Consider the following 26,622-nt stretch of genomic DNA (forward strand, 5'->3'; position numbering starts at 1 on the left):
CTTGTGCATACGCTAGTTGGTTTTATTTTCGTGCCATAACTCGCGAACGAGAGCCTCTTTGTAGTAGATGTTGCAGTTTGAATTATTTTCAGTCAGCGTTAATTAATTACGGAAACGTCTTAGACATAACAAGACATTTCCTGATTAGTTTCCTCGCGCCGTATTACGTTACATACTGAAAATCCCAATTCGAGCGCGATCCTTTGTCGAAAATACCATCCGACGTCCAGGTGATAAAAAGTCAAACACTTCGACCTGTCTTATCTACTTGATTCGAATTTCCTGACATGTGATATCTCCTCGAGCTTGAAAACGTTCTTGTAAAATATTCGTGACATCAGGCTGTAGGCAGCAATCAATATACTTTTATTAGATAAGAACACTTAAAATAAATTTTATAACCCGCTCTAAACACATGTGACCCAGTAAGTTGATGTGTTTCCGGAGTTCCGTTTCCTGCATTAAAAAAATTGAAACTTCGCCGCTAAAACGTTCTTACAATGTGGCGCATAGTGAACGGCAGACATAAAAGGTCATGTGAGAGGTATCGGGAATCTCGGCTTTATAATTCCGCACCTTCGGAACGGCTTAAACGTTCCATCTTGGCGCAATTTTACGTGCCTGAAATAACACGAGATGAAGTTTCTTCCGGTTGCTAAAAACCGTTATTTTGCCTAGTTTGTAGCCACTAATGATGATGAGTGCACCGCTACATCAACAATTAACTAAGTGGGTCGTATAATTTTTATGCTCACGGAAAAGGGTCAAAGTTATTCCCTCCTGCTAATAACACCATTTTGCAAGTGCAAATTACGGGACGAATGCGCCGTTAAATAAATAAAGCAGAAAATTGACAAAACTCCAATGAAATAATTCGAAGATTTCAGTTTTCATGTCACAGGTTGCGCTTTTTGGCTTACAATAATTAAAACTTCGGCTTGTTCAAACAGACTTTTATCACCTTGTGAAATATGGTGGCTAAAAGCCGCATTATGCTTTTTCCGGACTAATGAATCGTTAAAAAATGTGGTTATCCACCCCGGATTTCAGTCACGTGTTGATGGATCTGTTCCAGGCCGGTCATTGACATGACAGGTACAAAGTAACTCTAAGTTAAACAAGTGGTTACGAATTATCAGTGACCCATTTTTGCGCAATTGTAGCAAATTTGCCAAAAGTTCAAAGGTTCAGTTTACGAGGTAAACAATAAATGTAATATATTTAGTGCATTAAACCTCAATTTTACGACACGAATTCATAAAACACATGTAAAAAGTCTAGTAAATAACGAGGTCATAAAACTTTTATTTACGACTACAATTTGAACGTATTTCCAGCATGTCACTTTTAATCTTTACCTTCATTTAGTATTTAGAATTATCGTGTAATTGTATCGAATAACATCCCGTTCCGCTGAAAATAATTCTCTCCGTGAAAAACCATAACATGGGTCGGCGTAATTTATCGTCTTGCACGAACCGATAAAGTCCTAATAGTGACAGAAAACGGTTTGGGGCAATGTGTAGAAAAAGCCGCAGAATGTCTTTCGGTCAGTTTCCGCGGATAATTCCCACTGGTTGTAATGATATATTCCGGTGTGCGAAGAGAACGCGATCCGTCATAGCAGAAGTAACATTATTGTGGAGATGAAATTGTCAAACTGGGATGGGTCGACATTATTCTTCAGACGGGATAACGTGAATAGCCCCAGCGGTCTTGTAGAAATCTTTCAAGGACTCGCTGTACACGAAACTGTACAATCGGGGATGGTTTCAGGTAATTCAGCTCGGTTTCGCTCGCAATTAAAATGATGTACTAATTAGGCTGTAGAACAAGAGGGGGCTGCAACAATATCAAGAGCCTACGGCTAGCCCGGGGGATGCGTTCAGATGAAATATGCCGGGGTTTTAATTACTATTGTTCAATTAGTCCAAACTTTGCAAAAATTTAATGGAAATGAGGGATAAGCAACTTTCGGGAAATGGGAATAGTTTGACTTCCTGGCTTAAGCTCTGTATGGATTATTGCAAACATTACATTTGCAAGTAGAGAGATTGCGGTTTGCTCTCTTACATTGACAATGGTGGTTCCAGTTTCTACATTTGGCTTAAAAATTCATGTGTCGCGCTCAAAACGTTAATATTCCGGGCCAGGTAGCGCCATAGAAATTTAGATAAAGCCAGATTTAACTACTTGAAAATCATTGACCCAACGTAACTCCTCTATGACTCTGGACTAGAGTGCCATTTAATCTCACAGGTGATTATAGCATTGATATTGTCTCTGGAATAAACTCCACTTTGGGGATTAATCCTTCAGTGCGCTCGTATAATACACTAAGTATTGCTATTAACAAAAGGTGTAGCTATTTCCATCCGGTAAGCTGCCACAATTAGTCAGTGTCTTCATAGAAAATTGGAATAATTTTGATTAATTTTTTGTGTTTTCATAGAACAAATTAAGTGAAGACGACTGTAATAACAAAATTCTATGTTATTTACTCTGCATTTGTGAACGGGGAATTTCCGTTTTTGTCACAAAGGTAAGTATTTCGGCTTTGAAATATCCTGACAATTTTTACGTGAAAGAGTGGACAAATAAAAGCAATGTAAACGAAACATCGTTGTAATTCAAACATAGTTGCACGTAATCGTAAAATATTCGGGTTTTGTGAATCGTTTTATGGAAATATTTGTTCTGATAAAAATGATACATACATATGTATATTGTGCATATGTTAAACCGTGTCTCACCTACAAGTTTGTGTAACATTGTTAAAGAAAGCCCAACAATTGTAATACAGATGGACAATTTGGTAAATTGGTCAATTTAAGAGTTGGCCCCATCTATTGATTGTCGAGTCTTACATTACACTCGTTGTCTTTCATTGCGTTTCAATAATTTAAGGCCTTTTTCCATAATTCTGCGCCCTATGCAAGCATGCATTTTTGATGCATTGTGGCTGATACTCTCACATGCACCCCTTGCATTTCTAAGAGAATTTCAGCGTTTTCTATAGTTTCAACTTCATTATTATTTCCGTCGTGTTTTCTGTTCTTTTATGTCTGGAACTGTGTTCAATACAGCGTTAATATTTGCTTACGTATGCCCGGGGGTGGTAAAAATCATTTGGCAAACGTGCCGTAAGACCAGGGCTTTAGTACCGCTCTGTGATTATCTCAAGACACTGCAAATGAATCAATTGCCGATGAAATTAATTTACGAGCATAACGTATGAGTTTGCAGCGAACTAGTTGAAATATCTGAGGTCAGGCCCCAAGTTAATCGATACACAGTCCTAGTGGAAGTTGGAGTAACTCGGTCCAACTTATCATATTAAGCATAAATTACAAACAGCTACACGATTTCTAACTCCTTGTCCTTTCCGTCGACTTACAAATCCCCAAACTATGCGTAATTCCAGCCAGGACCACATTAAACTGATACAACAGAGGCACGCGAAACTCGAGATGACCCTAATTCATTATGTCACTTAACACTAATTTGAATAAGCTGATGTGAAGATTGTTTCTAGGCCCAGAAATGCCACGTTTCAGCGTCGGCGACGCTTGGAGATGACGCAAATAATGGCCTCAGCTTTTTGACTTGTTAATTTTCCACAATAATTAACTCGTAATTACATTTTCGCGGTTCAATATTTGATGAATGCAGCTGGATATTTGAGTCTATCAAGAGCCAAACACTGGGTGGGTTGGAATTGAATGTAATTATCAATAGTTCTCCCATTATGCTAAACAAGTCATAAATATTAATCATAACACATAGTATTTGTAAACAGTGCCCAGATTCGTTTGGATGATTGCATCGCAGATGGAACGCGGCTAATAAACGTTTATTATGCAATGTGTATTTATAAGGGGATTTATTTAAAGAGCGTGATTCATTGTGCAAATCGCTCAACTCAGCCATCATCATTAGAAATAATTTCACTTTCCATCAAATTTTCAAATATTTTGCTTTTGTCAAGCGGAAATAATTTGTCTCTTGCGGCCATGTCAGCGTTGGAATTGTAAAATACCCCGATTTTTACAAGCCCTATTTAAATTTGAAATGATCAAATTTCGGTTTACAAAACCCGCCAGTGTCAAATGAGGCATCAAGTTTATTGAGTCAAAAAATATTTTTACATGATGGGAACACCTGTACTGCGGGCTGTGATATATTCACCAATAACTGCGAAATTCGCTCTCCTCTTACAAGCAAAATACAATAAAAATACGCTAACTTTCGGTACACACCAATTAGTATTCACAGCAGTTTCCACATTAATAAAACTTTTGGAAAAGCTGAGAATAAATTTAAAAATGCTAATACTTTGGAATTGGTTAGTGTTTTAATCTTGCGTGTGTTACTAAAGACGGCTATTTCATGTCAATGGTGTCGACACTATTGCAGTTATTTTCTTTTGTTATTTGCAATTTGCTCAAAAAAGGCTTTAAGCTTCAGCAATAATTTCCCGTTGTGGTTATTCAGTTTTTCCTTGCCGTAATAATTTTGAATTAATTCATTAGTTTCTTATTCAAAATCAATCAGACGAATTCCCAAATAATGCCATTGTTGTTAGAAATGAACTGAGGCAGCTCCGCCCAGCCTTGTCTTCTTCTAGCGGGGAGTTGCTTTGAATATATGCCGCCTGCAGTTTATTATGGGACATGTATATAAACAGTCTTCTCTAAACGACTTTCCCGACTAATAAAGTAGCCATTCATAAAGTTTTGTGAAGTTTCAAACTCACATAAACTGTGTATTTTCGTAATCAAATAAGAGCTTTCATCAGATATAAGGGGAGGATAAATTTAAATTAAATTTTAGTGCGTTTACGTGGCTGTGTTTATGTCATCTGTGCGAGGGGAAAGTGTAAGTAGATACTCTTCAAGCCTTTCACCCAAATTGGAAATTACGTTCCTTGATCAGAAAAACGGAATATTATCGCGTGTAATTGTGAAGCTTCAAGTTTGCAATTTCTCAGTCGCTGATTGTTGATGTTCAATTACGCTTAACTTGGACGGTATTTGAATCAATGATTGAAAAAATAGAGATAAACGTTGTTTCTTTAAAGGCGATTTAATTAAATTACCCTGACCTAGACGCGATTAATCATAACAGAAAGTTTGTGTATAATTGATGACTGGGCGAATTCTGAATCAGCGTTCAAGTTCACAAAGCTTTATAAGATGAATTAAATGTGAGTGATTAAAAGGATCACTTTGATGACTTGTTAAATAATACATCACAAAATCAGACTCGACGGCAATTTATCAGCTTGTTTTGATAATTAATATTGTTGATTTCGTGTTAAGCTTTCATTTAAATGTCGATAAACGCTAATACCGGGAGTTTGGAGAAAAAAGCAACGGATTGATTTAGTAGGGATTATTTTGTAAATTCCGCGTGAGTGGACAATGGACGCAAAAACAACTATAAATAAAAACACACGTCAAATATTTATGATATGCAAATTTCGATGCACCGTTCTCCAAGGAGACTGCATTATAAAATTCCCGAGTGTTGCATATGTCACATACCATGCAAGTTTATGACGAAATACCGGGAGATCGTAACACGAAGCGGACAATATACGGCTCCCTAGATTTCAAAAATGTGGGATCTTGAGAAGAGCTAAATTTGGAAACTGATTTTTGGTTTCCAAAACATCGTTGAGGAAACTTTTCAATTCCTGTTCATTTCGCCCAGAATTATTTATGGCAACTTTTCCCTTCATTTCTTTAACCTGTAGGGCTATCGGGACTTTACAGAATTGTAAAAGGGGAGTTTTTATTACTTTCAGTACAGGAGTGTCAATCGATGGTTCTTGCGGTTGATTCCGACCCTCCACTTATTAACAAAACCGAAAGTTATTGGTTCCGTAAAAGGACAAATATTAAATTTGTACTAATTAAAAATCCGTCGTCGGTGCGCTGACGATGGTTTTAATTTAACACGAGCGAGTTGATTGGATTCTTGTCGGCGGGTGTCGAGTGTATATTTTAATAAATTTGGTATGCTCTTCCGTCACCTGTGAGTAAACCAAAGCTCCCGAGTCATTTAAAAACACATCACGCGGAAAACTCGCCGAATACACAATGAATATTTTTATCATTTAGTAAGAGCAACTCCCCAGATTCCGGGTATCTGAGCTCTACATTCTCATTAATTAAATATGGCCGGAACTCATAGTTGTCGATTTATAATTTATGCAATTTAAAGTTTTGCGAGTCGCGTAAAACATGTCGAACGGCTAGCATTAAAATTTTACAGATTTGCGCCAACTTTTTTCTCATTATAACTTCGGAGAGGAGTTCCATGTCAGCAAATGCCACTAGGATCGGCGATCTAACTGCGAATAATAATAATAAACAGTGACTGGTATTCAGATTCTGGTCTGACGAGAGTTCATTGGGAATCAGCTGGCTGTAGTACAGCGTAATTAACCTTTGTATTTTTTGTTGGGAATCCTGTGGCGGCCGCCGGTATGCATAGTAAGTAAAAACAATATGTTTTTGTCAGTTTTTCGGTCGCAAATGTTCGAAACGTGAGTAGATGATTTATGTAGGGGAATGACAGCAGGAAAGTGTCTGTAAAATACGTGACGCCATATCCAAACATTGTGCTGTGCTTGTCAAATTGCACTCCAGCCATGTGGAATAATTGGACAGCTTGAAGGAAAGGGTCGCCACTAATTCTTTTATGAAAGTCTAGAGCAGGAAATTGAATCTTTTATAAACAATATTCCTATTCACCTGTCCTTCGACATAAAATTCCATTATTTATTGACCCTCGAGTCGGTCCATCGATTCCGCTCGCTGCATATTTATCGGGTTATTCGTAACAATTATTATAACCGTTTCAATATATGAATGCGCTAATTATTGTAATAATCGCATAAATTTTGGGTTTAATTTGATGTGATTCATGTAAATTGCTTCATTACATGTAGACATGATTTACGGCCGCATAAATCCACCCTCGCCAATACTTTTAGCCCAAAAACACCACAATAAATTTCAGCCATTCAGAACACTTAAATTTAAATATTTAAACTAAAACGCATCTTCAAATTTCCAATAAATCAAGCCCTGTTTTCGTCCTGAACGGATTAAAAACTGGTTTGCCCAAGAATCCTACATTCGTGTAATTTTATACACAGTTCAATTCTTTGGAGATAAAGTTTAATTTGCTCGTTAAATTTTTCACGCAACGATAAACTTTTCAAACAATTCCTAATTTACACCGTCGTATTTTTAGGCCAAAATTTTGCCCAACCGGGGATTGTTACATCGAAAATTTATGCCAACTTACACCCAACATCACCACTAAACTGCATTAAAATCATTACTCTACAAACAGAATCTTTTTAGAATAATTACATTTTTCGAATTAACGAAATTTTCGCCCCTGGGGCCGGGACCGCGAATAAGCAAATGTACTGTGACGCTAATCATCAAAGGGTTTTGGCCTTTTTTCCCATTTAAAAAACCCTGCCGGGATTTGGGTCACGTAATTAGAGGTTTTAAAATGATTAATTAGTTTTTTGCGACTTGAGTCTTGAATCAATTTTGGGGTATGTGGATGTATTGTCATCGAGTCGTGATTGATATCACAATATTTGCGAGATTTTAAAGTATCCTGTTATCGGTGCGGGATCGAAATGCGATTTTCGCATGTAAGGAAGTCGTTAAAGCAAGCTTAAAATTTCTTGCAGCGACATAATGGCAAGGCATTTTTGTGTTTTCAATTCGCCGGAGGTATTGTAAATATTAATTGGTTTTCGCACGGTAACAAGGAGCTTGCCATTATCTTGCATCGTCACTTTAGCATCCCGGCTTGTTTTAAGAAAGCCGGAAGTAGTAACTTTAATAAAATCCGGTGGATAAAATCGATCCTACTAAGTGAAATTTCGGGCGAAACGGGTCCCCAAACAAAAAAGTTTAATGAAATAAAATAAAGTTAATTAGGGCAATATCCACATTAATTTCCCGAGAGGATCCCGTTAAATATATACAAGGGCGGGCCCTAACCGTACGCCGAAAACTGAAAACCCTTTCACAATCCCTAACTAGGACGCGATTATCGTGTATTATCCGAGTTATAATGTTGTCCTTTCGCAGGCCCTTCACTTTTAGGCGTCTTGCCGCGCCAATTATTAAACATTTACGCGACTCCACTGACTGTACAAATGGCTCTATAAATTCGCCTCAAGCACGGGGCTTTAATTTCGACACAGTTAAATTTTTACAGCCCGACTGAAGGATTTTTGAAACCCGTTGCCTATTTTTCACTACTCTTATTTTGTTTAAAACTGAGTTAATAAAGCCGTACGTATTAGCCGGGCATTTTCAAAGCACTGCCAACGAAATAAAACAATACCACGTTTAAACACATGCTGTTTTGTATTTAATTAAATTTGCGTTGACAAGTCTCTACACTAGTTTAAAGAAGCTTTAGCGGCCATGCTCAAGATCAAGTTCTATTAGACTAAAACAAGAGAAAATTTGCGGTAAATACAAAGCTGCTTGTTATTTGTACTATCTGGAACTTAGCTTTATGTGAATTTCTTATCAACTCCATAAAAACAAAGTAAATCCGGGTGATGAACGCCACAATCGCGTTTGAAAGTTTAGTTAATTAGGACGCCAAGGCCTTTCCACGCTCCGACACCCCGATATTATCATTATCAGTAATTAGGTAAATATTTGAAAAGCTTTTTCACGCAACATTCACTTAACCTTTGTGAGCGTAAAAATTGAAATTTCTTCGGGGGCATCATTAATAATGCAGGAAAACAATTTTTTGGAAACGCACGGACCGAGTGCAGATTTTTAACTTAACATTGTGGATTTCGACGTTTCCTGCCAAGTTATTAATCGACGATGCAGTGCTACTGAAATGCTTTTCTTTGTAACATTAGGGCAAAAAAATAAATGCTCCATTGTGGAATATTGAAAAGACGTGATCTATACAGTTTGGGTGTTTCACAAGTAGAACAATACGAAACTAGGACGTGCGAAATTACTTAGACTTGGTCCTTTGTTAGTGGCACTACCTCCAGCGGGGTAAACTAACAAAGTAAACAGTAAATACAAAATTCAGGCCATAATTAAGTAGGTTTAGAACACGCTAAAGAAAAATTCTGCTTAGAATTAGCTCGCATTCATTTGCTCTTTGTGTCTCTCGCCGTGGAACAAAAAGTGTCGCAGCTTGATGTAGTCAAATGTATGTTGCACCGTGCTAAGTGGAATAAATTATTAATGTTATACTCTAGTGCATCTGCCTTGTGTATGAGATAATTTGTGGCTGGGATAATTCAATTTTGAGTGACGAGAACGCAAGAAGTTCGTCTTGATTTTTACCATTTGCTTGCGAACTCGTTTGGGTTTTCCACTGTATGCACTGTTTTAATAATTAACACAATTACCATTGTCGGCGGGTGCAAAACACTTTGTTTGGGAAGAACGCGATATGTTTGCACGGAGCCAGTGTTTGTGTAAATTACCAAGAAAAAGAGAAGTTTGTGTTTACAATTAGAGCAGATTTCGGCGTAAATTGGAGATCGGATATTACATTTGTGTTATAAATAATTCCAGTTGACTTAAGCAGGTAAAACACACCGAGTAATTATTCAAGACGTGTGTAAATAAATAATGCTTCGGAGATGCACGGAGATGACAGCGGTTAATCTTTGAGCAAGTGAACGTGAAAATCAACAGAAAGAAGAATTAAACCGGAATAGTGCAAGTTTGGGGTGAATAAGAGAATAGTTTATTGTCTGGTTGGTGATTTTTCTAAGCCGGGGGTGTTTATCCGAGATTTAATTAAATAAGGCAGATAAGCCTTATGCAAATTTCCTGTGTCGTTCGTCGGTCTTAATTGACCTTCTTCTGTTTGCTTGGAGCCGCTGAATATAAACTGATTGGTTTTCTGAAACAGGTGAAATACATTGTTTGATAAATTTGCATAGCGCATTTTGATTATATTAGTAATTTAAATGAGAATGGCTGGTGTAAATTCGAGCAACTAATTGAAGACGATAGTTGACAGGGCTTGTATTTGCGTAATCAAAACTCAATCAAAACATGCTAACTGTTAGATTAATGAAGGGCTACACCTAAAATATGAGAGGAATTCTATCCGAAGGGCGGATAGTAATTTACCCTTTATTTGCTTATTAATCGGGTCTCCCCTATAACTCTGTTTACATTCTAATAATGCAGCCCCTGTATACGGGAATCCCCTAATACGCGATTAGAGGAGTGAAGTGGCGCTGGAAATATTGTGAAGTTTGTTTTGTGCTGACGTTTGTTCTTGTGAACGGTCCACATTCTTTTATCTCTCGACCATAAACAATTTCGGATAAAAGCTTTCAATTGATCCGATACCCTTCATTAGAATAAAAGAGATCACAGGCCGATTCTTTTTCAGCCGTCTTCTCTGTGTCCCTAAAAATTCACGTCTAACGCAATCAAACGTCAAAAGCTTTTGCAAAAAGCGGGATCCAATTAATGGAAATTCCTCACTCGACATTGTGATTGAGACGTAAAAACTGCACTCTTTCTCACATAAACAGTTTGTTAAAGGAAAGTCTCGAAACAATTAAGGGCGTTTAAAGTTAATTCAAAGCGATGGTGGTTGGGCGCCACCAAGAAAACTTCGCGTTGGAAGCGGAAATTTGCTCAAAGGTCACGGAAATGCACTCCTCTTAATTAATTTTAAGTTTACAGTGGACATTTTTCCCTTGTATGCACAAATTTTTGCGAAAATAAACGTCATCAGATAATTGCTTCAACTGGAGAGCTTTTCATGGCTTGGAAAGTGACTGACTATAGAAAAGGCCGCCTTTATGTGTTTTCTCATATCTTGAGATAACATCGTTTTATGTTTATATTTTTGTTCAATGCCATTAGGGCTCTATTATCTGGCGTCTAATTTAATTAAAGCCTCAACTTTTCTTCAAATCCTTTTATAGCTCCCCCTTTATCTAAACTGTTAATTAAACACAATTTAGCGTGTGTATGGATTAATAATTTCGACGAATCTGTGCTTGTGAGTTCTTGGCCAGACGTGCTTTATTGCGATCAGTTACACATACGTGTCCAGCAGGAAACGGCTATTCCTGCAATCCTAAGATATATCACGGTATCTGTCCAGGAATGCTACCGCTTTATTGCCGTAATTTGTTGTTTGCCATTTTAAGCCATCCCTTATTTTTGGCTTAAATTAAACAACTTTTCGAGAGGATTTGATTGTTTGTTTAGTGGAGGCAAGCGATCTTGTTGATTTGTGGTGTTGGAGACGACAGTCTGTTGATTCAATTGTGGCCCACTTATCGATTAGTTCGCTCAAGACGCTCTTGCAGCAAGGGCTGCTTACAATATTCGCGGGACGGTATTTTATTGATTCTTAAAGATGCTAAATTCAATAGCGACAAATTGGGCTTTCGACAAAGCGCCGTTTTATGGATTGATTAGCCTGATAGTGAGAGTCTAGACAGGGCAAGTGACGGATCAATGCCACTTTTATGACAGGAAGAACACTGACTTGTCTGACTGAAAATTTCTGTTTTAGTCGGGCGTGTGTAATTTTGGTGTGCGCGTAAAAGTGGCATAAATCGCGGGCAGAACGTGTTCCTAATCCATAATTCAGCTAACAAACTAGGTCTTGTGCAATAAAGCAAAAGGGGTATGATTGGACAAGCGGTGTGCCCTAACAATGACCACAATGGTCCGTATTCTGTATGAATGGAGCGAGTAGTGTCTGCCTTTGACCCAGGTCGGCCGTAGAGGCGTTCATCACCTCACACCCCGGCAGGAGGGCCGAATGCGGCATTTCCATGTTAAATATGCTGTCGGGGATTCACTCATTCAATGCAGCGACAATCGGTTTCGTTACACCTACCCAATTTATTACTTTCGAAAGCTAATTTACAAGTTTACTGCCGATTGAGAATAATAAATTGACCGTTTGTTGCAGTTACATGCTTCATACGACATACTAGTCGCATAATGCCGCTGATTAATGGTTTTCTAACGACTGCTAAACCGCTCAGCGTATGTATTATGCATTACTTAGTCGGTGGCCACGCCGACGTGTCTTAGATCGAACATACTTTTTGCTGATGGGAGGAGTTCATAAATCATTTCGTGGATTAATCGTCGTCTCGATGGAAAACGAAGGCGGTTGCATCGGGAAACCGGAATTATCACAATACTTCTTAAGGTCTTTAATTATTAACGGCGCAGTCGGGGCCCGAACGTCCTTAAAAACCGCAGAAAGCTCCCGGGAGTAACTTCAAATTTCAATTACTTAAATTAATAACCTGCTATTAAAAAGCTTTAAATGTGTTTGAATAAGGGGAGGAATATTGTATTTTGTTTTACACGGGATTACGACGCTGAATAAATTATACGATTATCAAATCCGATTTTCCGAAACAGGTTTTTTCACTCACAATAATATTATTACTTTTGCGCCTCCACACTCAGACAATTAAAATTCATCATTTTTGATTTAATGAGCCTGAATTTCATTACGAACTTTTATCAACCAACTTTTATTTATTTCGCCGAAAATATAACAACATTCGAACATATTGTCGATATGTCAAAAGAACTAGTCCAAATATCCGCTGTATAAACATAGCTTTTTTGCTGCAAAATTTGACTGACGTGATCAATATGCACCTAAATGAATTTGCACAGTTCATTAATAGTCATTGTGCATACACTACAAAGCGAAATAAAAAACTTGTGCTATTGATTATCGAGAATTTAGTAATTTGAAAAACGGGATTGAAACGAATCTTGGCCAATCTAAAAAACGCGAATTTCCAGATAATCTCACCCTCACCTTTATGCGCCAAACGTTTTATAGCTTGCCGTTGACTCGGCTAACACGGTGAATATTTTTCAACAACTGTTCCCAGAATTTTTATTACAATTCGCCCCACATTACATTGGTAACTAGTGAGATTAATCCGGTTTTGCTGTAAAAATTTTAATCCGCCTGTGACGGATCTAATAAGGTTTGGCTCGTTCCGATAAATTTCTTCCCCGGTTAAGCGTTCGTAAGACAGCGAGAGATGCGAAGGGAGTTTGGAACATAAGCAAAGTATAAAATATTGAAGCGGTTGTAAGCCTGTATATTGCGGTTGGTACGTTCAGACATAGACTGCGAAGCACAGCAGCTACCTTAGAATGTTAAAATAAAGTAAATCTACATAAAAACAGCAGTCACGAAGCGTTGATATTAGCGGTGTGAACCACAGGGGTGCAGATGTACGTGAAAAATAACCTCATAACGTGTGCTGCATATGCAGCTTATGCCGGTCCATTCAGACACGGATTCTATCCATTATCATCCAACTTTTTAATAGCTTATCGGGGGAACTTAGCACCCGAAGTCGCATCTATTGAACAGTCTTAATTAACCCGATTTGTTTGAGAAATTTCCCGAGCACATATTGTTCCAGCTTTAGCGGGATTATAAAATATTTGTTTTTATTATTTCAGTCGCGTTCGCTCTATTTTCTGTTATAGAATTTTGTTTATATGAAAGAATGTTACTCAACTCTGTCTTTTCATAGCGGGATTAATTTAATTTGGCACAGCTTCGGGGATACCAGCTCTAACAGTGATATTCTCAATTTACTGAAAATTGAATTTAACGATACGGGACACTGTATGAGAAGACAGGAATGCTAATAATACGAAAGACTAATAAAAGGAATTATCTGAATTATTTCAGTGCTTTGTGTTATTGTTATTTGATGCCGTGTTGTGCAGTCTTTTAAAAATATCACATAACTAATTAATACTCCTTTCAGCGCAATGTGTTCGTATTAACAATGTTCGGTTCAGTGTGTGCTATTGGCGGAATGTACATTCTACCTGCCCTAATGTCAATATTTACCTGTACCATCCCTCATCGACTGAATTCGTTATAGACAGATTTCGCTGTAATAATGTATGTATTGTCGCAATTATGTCATATGTGTTGTGATAAGCGCTATGGTATTAATCATCATCAGATAGCAACCTTGTCTGGCTGATTGTCCAGCTTCATTTTACTTATTCAAATATTAAACCCGCCACTCAAATTTCGTACTAGTTTATTCACACCTTGATTCTCGATGACTGCTCACGCATTTAAAATAATTTCATAATTACTTTTCTCCCACAAGTGGCAACAATTTTTCGTGGCTGAATTTTCTTACACTGTTTCAAAGGATTACACAAATTGTGTAATTTTTAGGCTGTATTTTCATACCTTTTGCACAAACGGTTAAATTTATGACGTTCGTTTACAACTCTTTTTTATTTCTTACAACCCTATTGGATTTTGGGAAAAAGTATGCCTTTTTTACGACAACGTTGTTATTTATGGACATGTGTGAGTAAATTTATTACGGCGACATTTTCGTTGAAGAATAAAACTTCCAGTTATTAGGAAAAGTTGTGAGAAAAGTGAAATTCTGTAAGCGAAAGTAATATTAGAGACAATGAGTAAAAAGTCAAAGTTCTTGGGAATTTATATTCCCAGTTTAAATTAGCATTTAGTTGTAAAACACGCGACTGCGAAATAGACGCGAACAGGACGTTTTTAGTTTACTGAAAACAGTTTAATCGCGGAAAAACATCCCGCAGGATCCAGGGCTGAAATATGGGCGCCTGGGGGTTACATTTATGCAAATTTTTCATAGCGATATTTTGGCAAGTTTTTAACGGTTTATTAAATTAAGGGAAAGTGGTTCGATGTCTCAAGACCGACATTTGCAATTTAAGCCTCGTAAAACCGGTACAATTAAACGGGGTAGAAATTACGGGGTTGAGATAATAAAGTCGACAAGTATCTTTATTTAAGCTTCGGGAACTAATGCCATAAATCTAGATCCCTTTATTCTGGAATAGATTAACTGGGATCCAGTTCAGATACTGAAGAACATAACCCAACAAAAACATCCGACTGAAACGTAATCATTCTGGATCTAGGAGAGTCCGGTCAGGGGGTTGCGGCTTCTGTGGCCTGATCCCCCCGAATCTCCCCCAGGCTGCAGCATTGAGTGTTTACTGGAAAGAGAACTGGCTTAGTAACACAAACCACGCACTTGCCTAAGATAAATACCACCGAAGTGCCGGGAATTTAAAGAATTAATCGAGTTTTAATGTTAATTGGATTATTTTATGGCCCCGGGATGGGACTAGAATCAGGTGAAGCGAACAGAGATGAGGGTTAACTCAAAACCACTGCTCTGGCTCACACTTGATTCGCTCTGCTCAGTCAAAGATATTTTTATTTGCGCTGAAGACCGGGCAAGACCATTCTATAATTTAGCTAAAAGCAAAATAGTTTGTCCGAGGAGCATGGGAGGAAATTGAACGTAAAGCCGTTCAGTTAGCGTCAGTCTTATTTTACGTCCTTTCAGTGGGTTGATGTCTTTTTGCATATTCAGCCGAGCATTGAAGAGATCATAAATAAGTATTGACTTTCCGCATTGTATTTGCTCTTTTTTGCCGTAATACCATCTCAAAGCCTTGCCGTTTCAATGGTATAATAAAGTCTATTAGTGCATTGAAACCAGTCATAGACAAACAATTGTCTCTTAATGTTCCACAAAACGGTTTGTTGCGACCAGATGTAAACATGCATAAAATCGATCGGCTGAAAGGACGTTCGTGTTCGATCGTGATGAATTGTTTTTACATTTTTGTGCTTTAGAGAGTGATTTATACTCGTGCCAACTCCTCAGCAACAAAGATGCTTTTGCTAAAAGCTACTTCGGTTTTATAACTTAACGGCCCTGTTTCATGGAACATGTCCCAAATGCTCCATTGACCGGTTCGGTGAAGGAAGTGCACTAAATCTCAGTTTAGCAAACAATTAGGCGGTTAAAAGTTTATTCAAACGCAATTTTCAATGTTTGCTGAAAAATTTCCCGCCTTAAATCCTCGCAAGCTCCTAAAGTTCGCCAACGAGTATGCAGATATAGGCACAAATTAGATCAGCGTTGACAGCAACAGGATTTCCTTGGCTTTGGTGTATTTGCCAAATAACAATTTACAGCGTTGCCGTGTTTTAGATCAAAGTGGAGCATTAAGCACGTGACCTACATACAGGTGCGATAAGTTTTAACTTTAGTTCAATACTCATTATCAACTGTCACACGAAGAAACAAATTCGGGGAATTGCAGAGCTTTGTGGAAGTTTTACAGGAGTTAATACGGGCGGCATTATTGGAGGAGTAATGTACACAAAGTTTTTATTTTTGTTTGGGCGAGCTTCAGTATCAATGAATTTAAATGCAAATATTCGCCGGTTTTTGCGAAAATAATATAATTTTTTTATGTGGCAAACGCAGACAATTACGCGGCTGCGGCCGCAAAATATGAACATAAACCGCAATTTATGGTAATGTAAAAAAGAGGGAATATCGATCGTTGTGGCAGGAGAGCTACTTATTTTAAATAAGGGAGAAAGTAAATCTAACATTTAGGGATATTTCCACATCGATCAGAAAGTTTTGCCAATCGCACTCGGACGATTTTTCTGACGAAATATGGTCTTAAAATGTGGCATGTCTAAACTTACTTTGTCATACATCATGTTTCCGTGTAAAACTTGTATAAAGCAACTTCGGAATAATATAATCGGCGGATTTAAAAAAGTGTAATACCTGCAATAAGTAAGTACTCGTACTGCGTAACGATAAAATCTCAATTTTCCATTTTCATTGTAATGACTCGCGATGAAGTGCATTACAAAGTGGATTTATTATTATTAAGAGCTTTCACATTACCTGTCAGCCTGTGCAGTTAGTTTCCCACTTTTCCGCAGTATTCTGCATAAAAGAAATCCGAATTTTGCTTGTTATTGTGGAGTTGTGTCGAACGCGGTAATGGAAGTGGTCCAAGTCTTCGGAACTCCGAGCAAACATTTGATTTCATATCGATTTTTAAAGGACACTCAAACTTGTTCCCGGGCTTTTCAGCCCGACGCCGAAAAGTATTAATTTTTGCACAGCTGAAAGTGATGTATCACCCGTATTTCGTCTACTTTAGCACTGTTTGCAGTTCATCCTGCCGTTTTCTTTGTACAAGGCAACTTCTCTATTGTTGCACTGAAAATTTTAAAACCCATTTCGGTTTTTCACCGGCTTATATCACGTTCCGCGTAATGCACTGGAAGTTTGAGATTTTCATTGTGTCACGGTGCATTAGAAAAATGATGGACGTAATCTCACCACAAACAATAATTTTCAATATCAGTCTCTCACGTGTAAAATATGAAATATCGATCGGTTATGTTATACGGCAATTCTGCATAGCGTTAAAATGCTCTCCCGCTTTATTTTTGGGGGGGAAAGATATTGTTTTTCCGAGCGTGCAACAAAATTTAAATATATACATTTTAATTTCATTGGCTTTTGTTTTGAAAATACCGTCAAAATGTCAAGACTGTGTTTTGGTGTAACCGAACCGTGAATTTTTTTTAAAAGTTGGTGCAACAAGTTGTAAGTCCTGATGTAATTTATGATTGTTTTATCTTCATTATTTTCGAAATTCCGTGACAAAAAGCAATCATCTTGCGAGTTTTATCTTCATAAAATTAGATGGCAAGAATGTCACAATATTCCTGCTCGTGATTACACTTTTTTGGCTAAGGACGAGATATGAGTGGAGTGAAGGAGAGAAAAATGTAGTGAAAGTTATGATGGATATCTACCTTTAAAAAGCAAAGACAGTTTTCGCCATATTGTGAATGTCTTTTTTCAGCGAGTGGCTGAAAAACTCGCATTATAATATAGTGTCGACAAGACCGCATTATTCTTTGTATGAAAAGCTAATTTGTCAAATGGCTCCATTTTGTCAACTATGGAATTAGTGGAGTTCGCTTCCACTCAATTTGATTAAACCACGAAATTAACCCAGATTATGATTCGTGTAAATTGGAGGTTTTTAAATCACTTGTAAAAAATCAGTTTGCTAATTGAGGTTTCCGCCGACTAATTATAACAAAACACCATTTGCACTTAAACCCGATTTAATTAGTTTCGTTCAGGGCCGATCATAATTAATGGGAGTTTTATGGAGAGCATTAGAGGGATTATTAACGAGTGTGAACTTACAGCGTGGGTTAACATTATGCAAAAATGCATCGAGGCTAGTTTTTGTTTTATAGTTTTGGAGGAAACGCTGCTCTTAATTGCTGCAGTGCGAATTTTACTTTGTAATGCAATTTCTGTTTACAATGTAATCTGAAAGAGGTGAGGACCATTTACATTTGAATTTTTCGACGATCTAAACGACTCGTTGTTTATTTACGAGGCATGAACGTTGAATATTCCAACATCCGACGCACTCTTCATAAGCAATGATTACAATTTGCGGTCGTGTTTGCTGTGTTTTTCACCGGAGAGTAATAAAAAGGAGTTGTGTTGCCACCATTCAACGTTTCCACATCCACCAAAACAACACTAAGCTTTAAATAATAAGCTCGTAGCTGAAAAACCGTGCAGATGATGCTCTAGTAGTTTATCCACTTGCGACTTGGACACCGAATTTGCATTTTTGGGAAAAACCGCGAGTGGAGCGAATTTGCTAATTCTCTTATGAAGTCATTGCAGCTGAGAATTTCCGCTCCACGCCATTTACTGTTAAAAAGACCGAATTGCGTCACGATTTTCACAAACGAACAAACTTAGCTCTGTCGGTTTCAGTGATTTTACGACGAATGGAGCGCGCATTTCACGATAGTAATTAAAGTTCTCATTAGCACGCTAATTAGAAATAAACTAACCGTTTTGAGAATAATGTGGAAAATCAATACGGGAAAAGTAAACAGGTGCCACTACATAAACAATAACTTAATGGATTCACTCACATTCGTTAGAAACGGCCCCGGCGTTGGCTTTAAAGCAAATAGTCGCCACCGGTCGCCTTTGTCTAATTTATCAGTTTGCTTCTTTTCTCTTATAACTAATTCAATTAGAGGCGGGCACATGTGACCTGCACTGAATATGTAATTGAGAAATGGCTATTTACATGAGCGACCCCAGCGGCCTGTTGCCCACAGGTCTGGGTAAATATCGGATATGATCATTAATTCCCCCGAGAAGCTGCAAAAATTTAACTCGAGCATCGTTTGTTTTCGCTGAAACTCTCACCAGCCCCTCAAATTATATGTACGTACACGCAATGTTAAATATTTGGCCGGTTACGAGCAAATTACCGCCGTTCTTTTTCATTTGCAACAATCAAATTACAAAATGAAGCGTGACGAATTGAATTTCCGCCGAATTTCGCAGCTCCTCACCTTTTGCTCCAGTTTAATTCGCAATGTGCGTAATAAGCTAACAAAAGCCGAGAGAAATTTGTTTTAAGGTTAACATCAACCGCAATCTCGCTGTTCTATCTAATTTTGCTAGGCTCTTATTGTGTTTTTTGTTGGCTGGGCTGGGCCCGATGTCCAAATGAATTATACGCCCGCAAACAATAATCTGAATAAATTTCTTATCTCCGATTTTTTAAAGCCAACGGGGAAATTTATTTCGGTTTAAATCTGCAGCGTTCTACGGGCAATTTAAAGGCACTGCTTCTAATTGCAGTTATTGTGCTCAAATTCTATTGTTATTTACGACATTGTCTAGTGCGTTTGTTGGCGCATAATCCGACAATTATTTATCTGTTTGGACAGTTTTATTTTTAGCACAGTCAACGAACACGTTGAAGAATACATGACCAGAAATAGACTCCAGTATTGTGTTTGTACCAAACAAATTTAATTTTAATTAGTACGTTAATTAATTAATTTGAAATCAATAATTTAAGTGAACGCCTAGCCCGGCGCATCCACCAAAATTGCACGCTTAGTTAGTTAATGAGAGCTCGAAGATTTTGAACGTACATTGAAAGACACCTTGTAGAAACGTGAATTTAGGTTCTGCCTAATCCAAAAATAGGGATGTCTGAAGTCAAAAATTATGCATTTTACAGCCTGTTTCATATAATCCCCACATTAGAAATATTGAAAGTTCTAATAGAGATATTTATTTGAAAGTTGGTATGTTGCCATAATCCGTTGAGTTTTGTTCAACTAAAATATTTTTAGGATGGCGGCACTTCCGGTTATACCGAAAATCGCTATCAATTTTTTTATTTTAAATGGAAAGCTATATTTTTCACTGCGTTTTTGGATTAGTTGAATTATTTTAAGAAAGTTTTTGTCAGCTTTCTGTATACCTAAGTTTAACCGTTTTTGAGATATTTAAGATTTTTTGAAAATTTTTGGATTTTGAAAAATCGGTTATTCTCCTAGTTTTTTTGAACTTGGTTTAAAAAGTTTTAATTTCCTACATTTTTTCTCTTATCTCCATGGCAACCTATGAGAAAAGGCCTATGGCCAATGAATTTCTCAATTCCAACAAAAAGTAGTTGTAACTTGTAGTAATTCTCTACGATTTACTGAAATTAAACTTGTGGCATTGCGTTTAAAAAAAATGAGTTATGGGTGCTTAAAGTTCTGAAAACTTAACTTTAAATATTTGGGGTTATTCTTTTTTACAAATTCGAAAACATTAAAGGAAAGATCTAGGCTTCCTCTTTCAAATAAGCTAAAAAATATTTCAAAATTTTAAAAAATGGCAGAGTTATCGATTATTGAACAGGAAAATGCACATAAAAAAAACCTAAATATTTCGTAAACGGCTAAATTTAACTTATAAAAACTACCTTTAAATAACTCTAGTAATCAAAAAACGCATAAACAATATAGTTTTCCGTTGAAAATACGGAAGTTGATAGCGACTTCCGGCATATTTGGAAGTGTCACCATCTTGAAAATATTTTCATTGGGCAGGACCTAAGAGATTATGGGTGTATACAAATTTTTGGATGACTATCATTATTAGAACTGACAATACTTTTAATGTGGGCTTTAGTCGGAAAACCCTGTATAAGCCCTTCTTTAGCGTTCATTTACTGGACTTTTTTTTATTTGAATAAACAGTGTTGATGCAAAACTGGAAAAACAGGCAAGTTTTCTAGAAAAGTCCGACCAACCAATGATAAAATCATGCATGCCTCGCTCAAACCGTCCACCTCAAAGGGTTTCGAATTCTTTGGGAAACATTTTAAAACCGTCGGATTTTCCCGTCCTGTCATAACCCGATAAACCTGAAAATCGAGATTCTTTGATATTCGTCGAGTGATTGGAGAGCAAACATTGTTTTTTGTATTCTCAACAAAAACGACTTCTCCCCTTTTCTAATTTCGTATTCAATTCCTTGTTGCCGTTTAAGTCGCATGATTGTGAGATGCACGGCAGTAAAATGTGCGTAAAAGTGGCACTCATTGCGCCCCAAGGATCCCGAGCTGCATTACTTGTTATTCCGTCTGCGTTGCAATGTGCACATACGGCCGCATTATTAACATATAGACCCTGGAAAATATTTGTCACCGGGGCCCTGCGTTGATGCTTTCTTTTGAATTTATTGCTATGAAATATCAAAGTTGGGGTCGTGCGAGGACTAGGGACTAATAAATATTGAATTTTCCGTGTGTGGAAACGTTATCTTGCGGCGGGGAAATCCGACGTACGTGTCTTCAAACCGCTGCACGCCTTAGCTTGAGGGGTTTTCACAATTAGGGCTCTACAACACCTCATCGAAGATAACCAAATTTAAACTCGGCTTAACAAACCGAAAGAACCAGCGACTTCCATATGCAACACATGTCGCGCGGGATAAACTTTTTTCCGCTAAAAACTCCGATTAAAAGAGCATCATTCCTGAGGTTAGTTTAACTTTAATCGGGGTTAATCGACCTACGAAAGACTGACTTGTTAGATTGCACCTAATGGCCAAATAGTCGGATTAAGAGTGTCAGTTGGGCAGAGTTTAGCTTCTCTCGCAATTAATTCGATCAATTTTTAAACCCGACCTGATTGTCTTCGATCACACGCAAGTGAAAATACTAATGGCTTTTTGGTGTAATTTTAAAACACACTCGGATGTTTCTTAGGCACTACCGAAATTCCTATTCAACTTTTTCTTTTGAACACGAAATGTTTTTTAAAAAGGGAAGAGCGAATCCAATAATAACAGAATATTTTAATTATTTCGTAGATTGAAATTCCTACGACGCCGTACGCTTCCATGAAACGCAGACACTTTAAAAATGTGAGACTTGTGCCAGTTTTTTGGACTAACCATGGACCAAACATTAATAAAATAAATTGACTTTTAAATCCACAATTGCCCGGCTTCTGACAGCGAAAGGCATGACAAATGCAAAAGTGCTTCTCTATTTACGACTTGTCAGCAACGCCATTATGATCCTAAATTATTTAATATTCGTACGATCTGGTAATATACCTTGTGTTTTACGATTTGGCAACTTCACGCAACGGTGTAAAGGAACAAGATAGAAACATAAAAGAAATGGTTAAGAGCGTAAAATGAGGGGATTTATTACCTAATACGGCAGTGCAGTTGTGTGACGTTTATATTGTTACAAATCTCCACTGGGGCCATCAGATCTTGAGAAATAACTAGCAGGTCTCTTGTGTCTTTGTCCCCAAAGAGTGCACTTACGTACACCTAATTTTTGAAAAGTGTAACACAAAAAAAGTAATTGCTTTGCAACTTTGCTGGAAATAGACTGTTGTTTTCCCTAATTACAGTGGCACGTAACCGTGAACCGACTATTTTTAATTAAAATTCTTCTATTTTCCCGAAATTTCCGCAACTTTGGTATTGTGTTGCTATAATTAATTTTCCGGTGACGTGGCCAAGAATCGTGCATTAAATCATTGTAATTTCTTGTTCGACGTATCGGAAAATAGGTAATTGAGTCGTTTTAGGGGCCGTATGGGATATTTTTGCGCACTGTTGGACTGAAGACCCTTGAGGATTTTCCTGTCACCCGTAATGCCGATCATTAAGAACGAGATTATTTGAATTTGATAAAACCCTGCTGAGTACTTGTAGTTTCCCCTATCCATTAGCCACCCTCGGTGCTACCCCATAAATTATTTAATAAAGGCGCATATGTCTCCACTGTTTAGTATGCTGATGTCTCGACCTTTTATCGAAAATGCGACACTAAAACCTTCGCATTATTGCATCAATTTTTAAAACTGACACTCTGGCGACTTAATGAAATATTGAGCGGACTTGTTGGCCGCGATTGTTTCTGATAAGTTGACTAATGCGAATTCGAGCAATCAATTAATTGCGAAACTCCAGCATTATTAAGATTAATGTCCTTCTGGAAACATTACTCCACTATGCAAACTAATATCTGTGATCTTTATTCCGCCGTTATCACGGCCTGATAAGTCAAAAATCGAGCAGCTGCAGAGCAATTTGCAATTAATAGACGTGTAATCAATCTTTGTTACATTTCTAGGTCACAAGAGATGAAAATTATTAAATCCGAAGAGTTAATTTTAGCTCCTTTTTATCTCTGCAAGAACAGGCATCGTTAAATCTGACGGGAGCCCGGCCGAGGCAAAATTTTTCGAAGACTTACATGTTGTCGAGGTTCTCATTAAATACAAACATCTTTGTATTGACCTCATTACACGTCAACAAAACAAACATATCATTATTTGTTTTGTAATGTTTATTATTGCTTTTTAATTAATAAAAGACATATTGGAAAAATGAAATAGCACAAAGGCTCATGCAGTGATTATGTTGCGCATTTTCAATGTGTAATACTACAACTTTAATATGAATTATTTGTGGAACAAAACAACAAATGGAATATGCATATTATATGAACGCTAAATTTAATAACACTAATTTTAATAATAACACAAAGACAAAAATATATGATGCATCGGAACAAATATAAATTATAATCGGATTCCCTATAGCAAATAATTTCTGTTTTGTGCGATTCCGCTCTTTGCATTATATTTTTCAGAATTTCGTTTCCGTTGGTAACACAACAACTTGAAATAATGAGTCAACAAAACTGCCCCATTATGCAAAATTACAATGTTATTTTCTCGTTATTGTTCCAGCTTTCATTATCATTATTAGTCCATTGATTAATTAAATACATATAATACCCATCGGAAATATTAAACACTGTCTGTTCCGTCTGTTTATCGAATGTTGAAGTGACGATTCGTTCCCGAATTTTTTGGACATTGCAAACCGGTGTTGTAATGTAGTGCATTATTGGTAAAAGCAATATTATCTAGCCCGAGGTCATCGCCGAACAAATTGATTTCCCCACCTAGACTCGATATTTCAGTCCGAGACAATGCTAAGCAGAAAAATTGATCAAAGTATGGAAATTGACTGGCTTGGTTCCGGGATTAGGTCATTAGACTACCAATTACATATTATTTTTACGTCTATGTCTAGATGGGGTTGGAAATAAAGCACCCCTTCATTGTGTAAATTTTTAATAAAAACACTCGAGATTGCACTGAAGATATGAAATATGTTTATTTTACACAGGGAATTTAAATGAGTGTTGTTCTTGTATCTCTAATGCTTATTAAAAGGACAAGGTGAAGCAATAATTAAGTTATTATTTAAGTGCGCAATTTACCATCCCGTTGAAAATTTCCCAACATTCTTTCATTCAAATCGAAAAATGGTTTTTACGTCGCTGTAATAGGTGGTTATAAAACTTTATAGTCGAATAATGCCTCGTTTACTATTTAATCAATGCTGTGCAGTTTATTTTGGTATCTGATTTTTCAGAAAGCATGGAAGATTTAATGCGGAACAAAATGCAAATCATAAAATTTATTACCGCGCTATATGAACAACAATAATTACTTGACAGTAAATAATAATTTTCAATGTTTACAATACGCGGCGTGTGAACATTTTTTATTATCCCGAAGTGGTATTTCACCGCACCTTTTTAATTTAATATATTTGGGGTGTTCCGTGTTACAGATTGGGATCAAACGCGCTAATTGTATACCCTTAGGTGCAACATCAATTAAAATAATTACAGATGTGCGTAAAGTTCAAAAGTAATCAAAAGTATAACGATTTGAGAATGAGAAAAATGTAAAAAATCGATCAATAACCAATTAGAGTTTTGCAATTTGCTCCAAATATTGTGATATTTCAAGTCGGTATCAAAAATAGAAACTGATTTGGGTTGGAAGTCTCTCTGACAATTCATGGAGCCAATCGATTTTATTGCTAATTAACTGTAATTTAAAAAAGCGGATATTTAAGTGAGGATGAAGAGCGGCCTTAATGGAATTAAAAACTTGAATTGCAGCTACTAGTCCTTATTAGTAAACTAACACCAGAGCCTTTCATTTGGTTTCCAATCAATTCTCCATATGGTTTCAAACTCACTACTCCCAATATTAATTTCCATTAGTTCTTGAGTTTCACAGATTGGTTGCAACAAACTTTCAATTTAATTCCGTAAATGTAAATTTAGTTGAACAATAAACTTCCGTTTCAGTTTGTAATAATTTGTTAGTGTCTCTATGATGTCGAAAACTGTCACTACGCAATTCCGCTCCACCATTTAACTTTAAAATTAGAGCCAGTCAGTGACGAAGCTTCTAATATTATTTAAGAGAAATAAAATTTATTTCTAGTTGTTACTCGGCGGAAAATATTTACACCAGGCGCGTTTATATCGCCATTATTTCTCGGCCCAGTTTCCCACCTTTCATCACTTGTGACGCATCTAAATAAGGTAACAATTGCTTTCGCAAATTTTTCCAATTATATATTCATCCGACGAGCATAACCCCTGCCAAAAATTCGCGAGGTGGAGCAATTTATCGGGTCTGTGTCGTGCTTTAGGAGATTTATCTGAATTTCGCCGCAATAATAATTATGGCCGGAATTTGTTCCGGAATTGTCTTTGACTAATGGCGCTGGCAAATCATAAAGAACACAAAATATAAATCGCAGTGTCTGGATTTTGTCAAAAAACGTAATTTAATCAGGCGGTAAGTGGATGATTTAAATCGGAGCCCTGAACTGTTTTTGGACAAATACGATCGAATAAAACATACACTCCTTCCGGGCATGAAATAAGATTTTCTGGAGTTGCCAACTCGCAAACAGTTTCCGATGTCAAGATCATCACACACGTTTCCCGTCCTTTATTTTCGATGATGTTGGCGCACTTGAAAACTCGCCGATTTTACGTCGTAAACAGGGAAATTACTGATTAAAACGGTAATGAATTTCTTTGGCATTAAATTTCGGCTCTTCCGGAATTTCATCAATCTCTTCTATCCCCTTATTGTCCAGATACTGTTTTATCATTCCTGAACCACCCACATACCAAACTCTCATTTGACGTACATCGAAGAATTCTACAAATTTTTAATCGATCGCCCGTGCTGGCATCGATTTCGTCTATGAAGACTTTTATTAGCCCCGAGTTATTTGCTCTTTCAGTAAATGCGCAAAGACAAATTTATTCATCAAGAAAAATAACGCTGAACTGACAAAATAATTGCGTGCTCGAGTCGATGTAATCGCTTTACTTCTTGTTCTTTATTCCCCAACTGTTTATCGGATGCTTCCAACTTGGAGATAAAATTTCTGACTACGCAGTACGAGAGTCAATTAACACCAATACCTCTTAAAAGGTACAC

General features: G+C 37.1%; 1 protein-coding gene across 3 annotated transcripts in view; it reads left to right on the plus strand.

Moving 5' to 3' along the window:
* The window catches only part of LOC100142174 (connectin), a 110,220-nt gene that overhangs the window by 34,829 nt on the left and 48,769 nt on the right, over window positions 1-26,622 (plus strand). Inside the window, exon 1 of one of the 3 annotated variants that reach the window (XM_008193972.3) lies at window positions 4,665-4,878. The exons of 1 other annotated variant lie outside the window; for it this stretch is intronic. The gene's annotated coding sequence lies outside the window, so the exon portion shown is untranslated. Of the gene's footprint in view, window positions 1-4,664; window positions 4,879-25,613; window positions 25,707-26,622 lie in introns of those variants that run through there. One more of the 3 variants, XM_015979505.2, reaches the window with a different exon arrangement.

This window comes from Tribolium castaneum, chromosome 9 (genome assembly GCF_031307605.1).
Source record: "Tribolium castaneum strain GA2 chromosome 9, icTriCast1.1, whole genome shotgun sequence".
NCBI lineage: Eukaryota > Metazoa > Arthropoda > Insecta > Coleoptera > Tenebrionidae > Tribolium > Tribolium castaneum.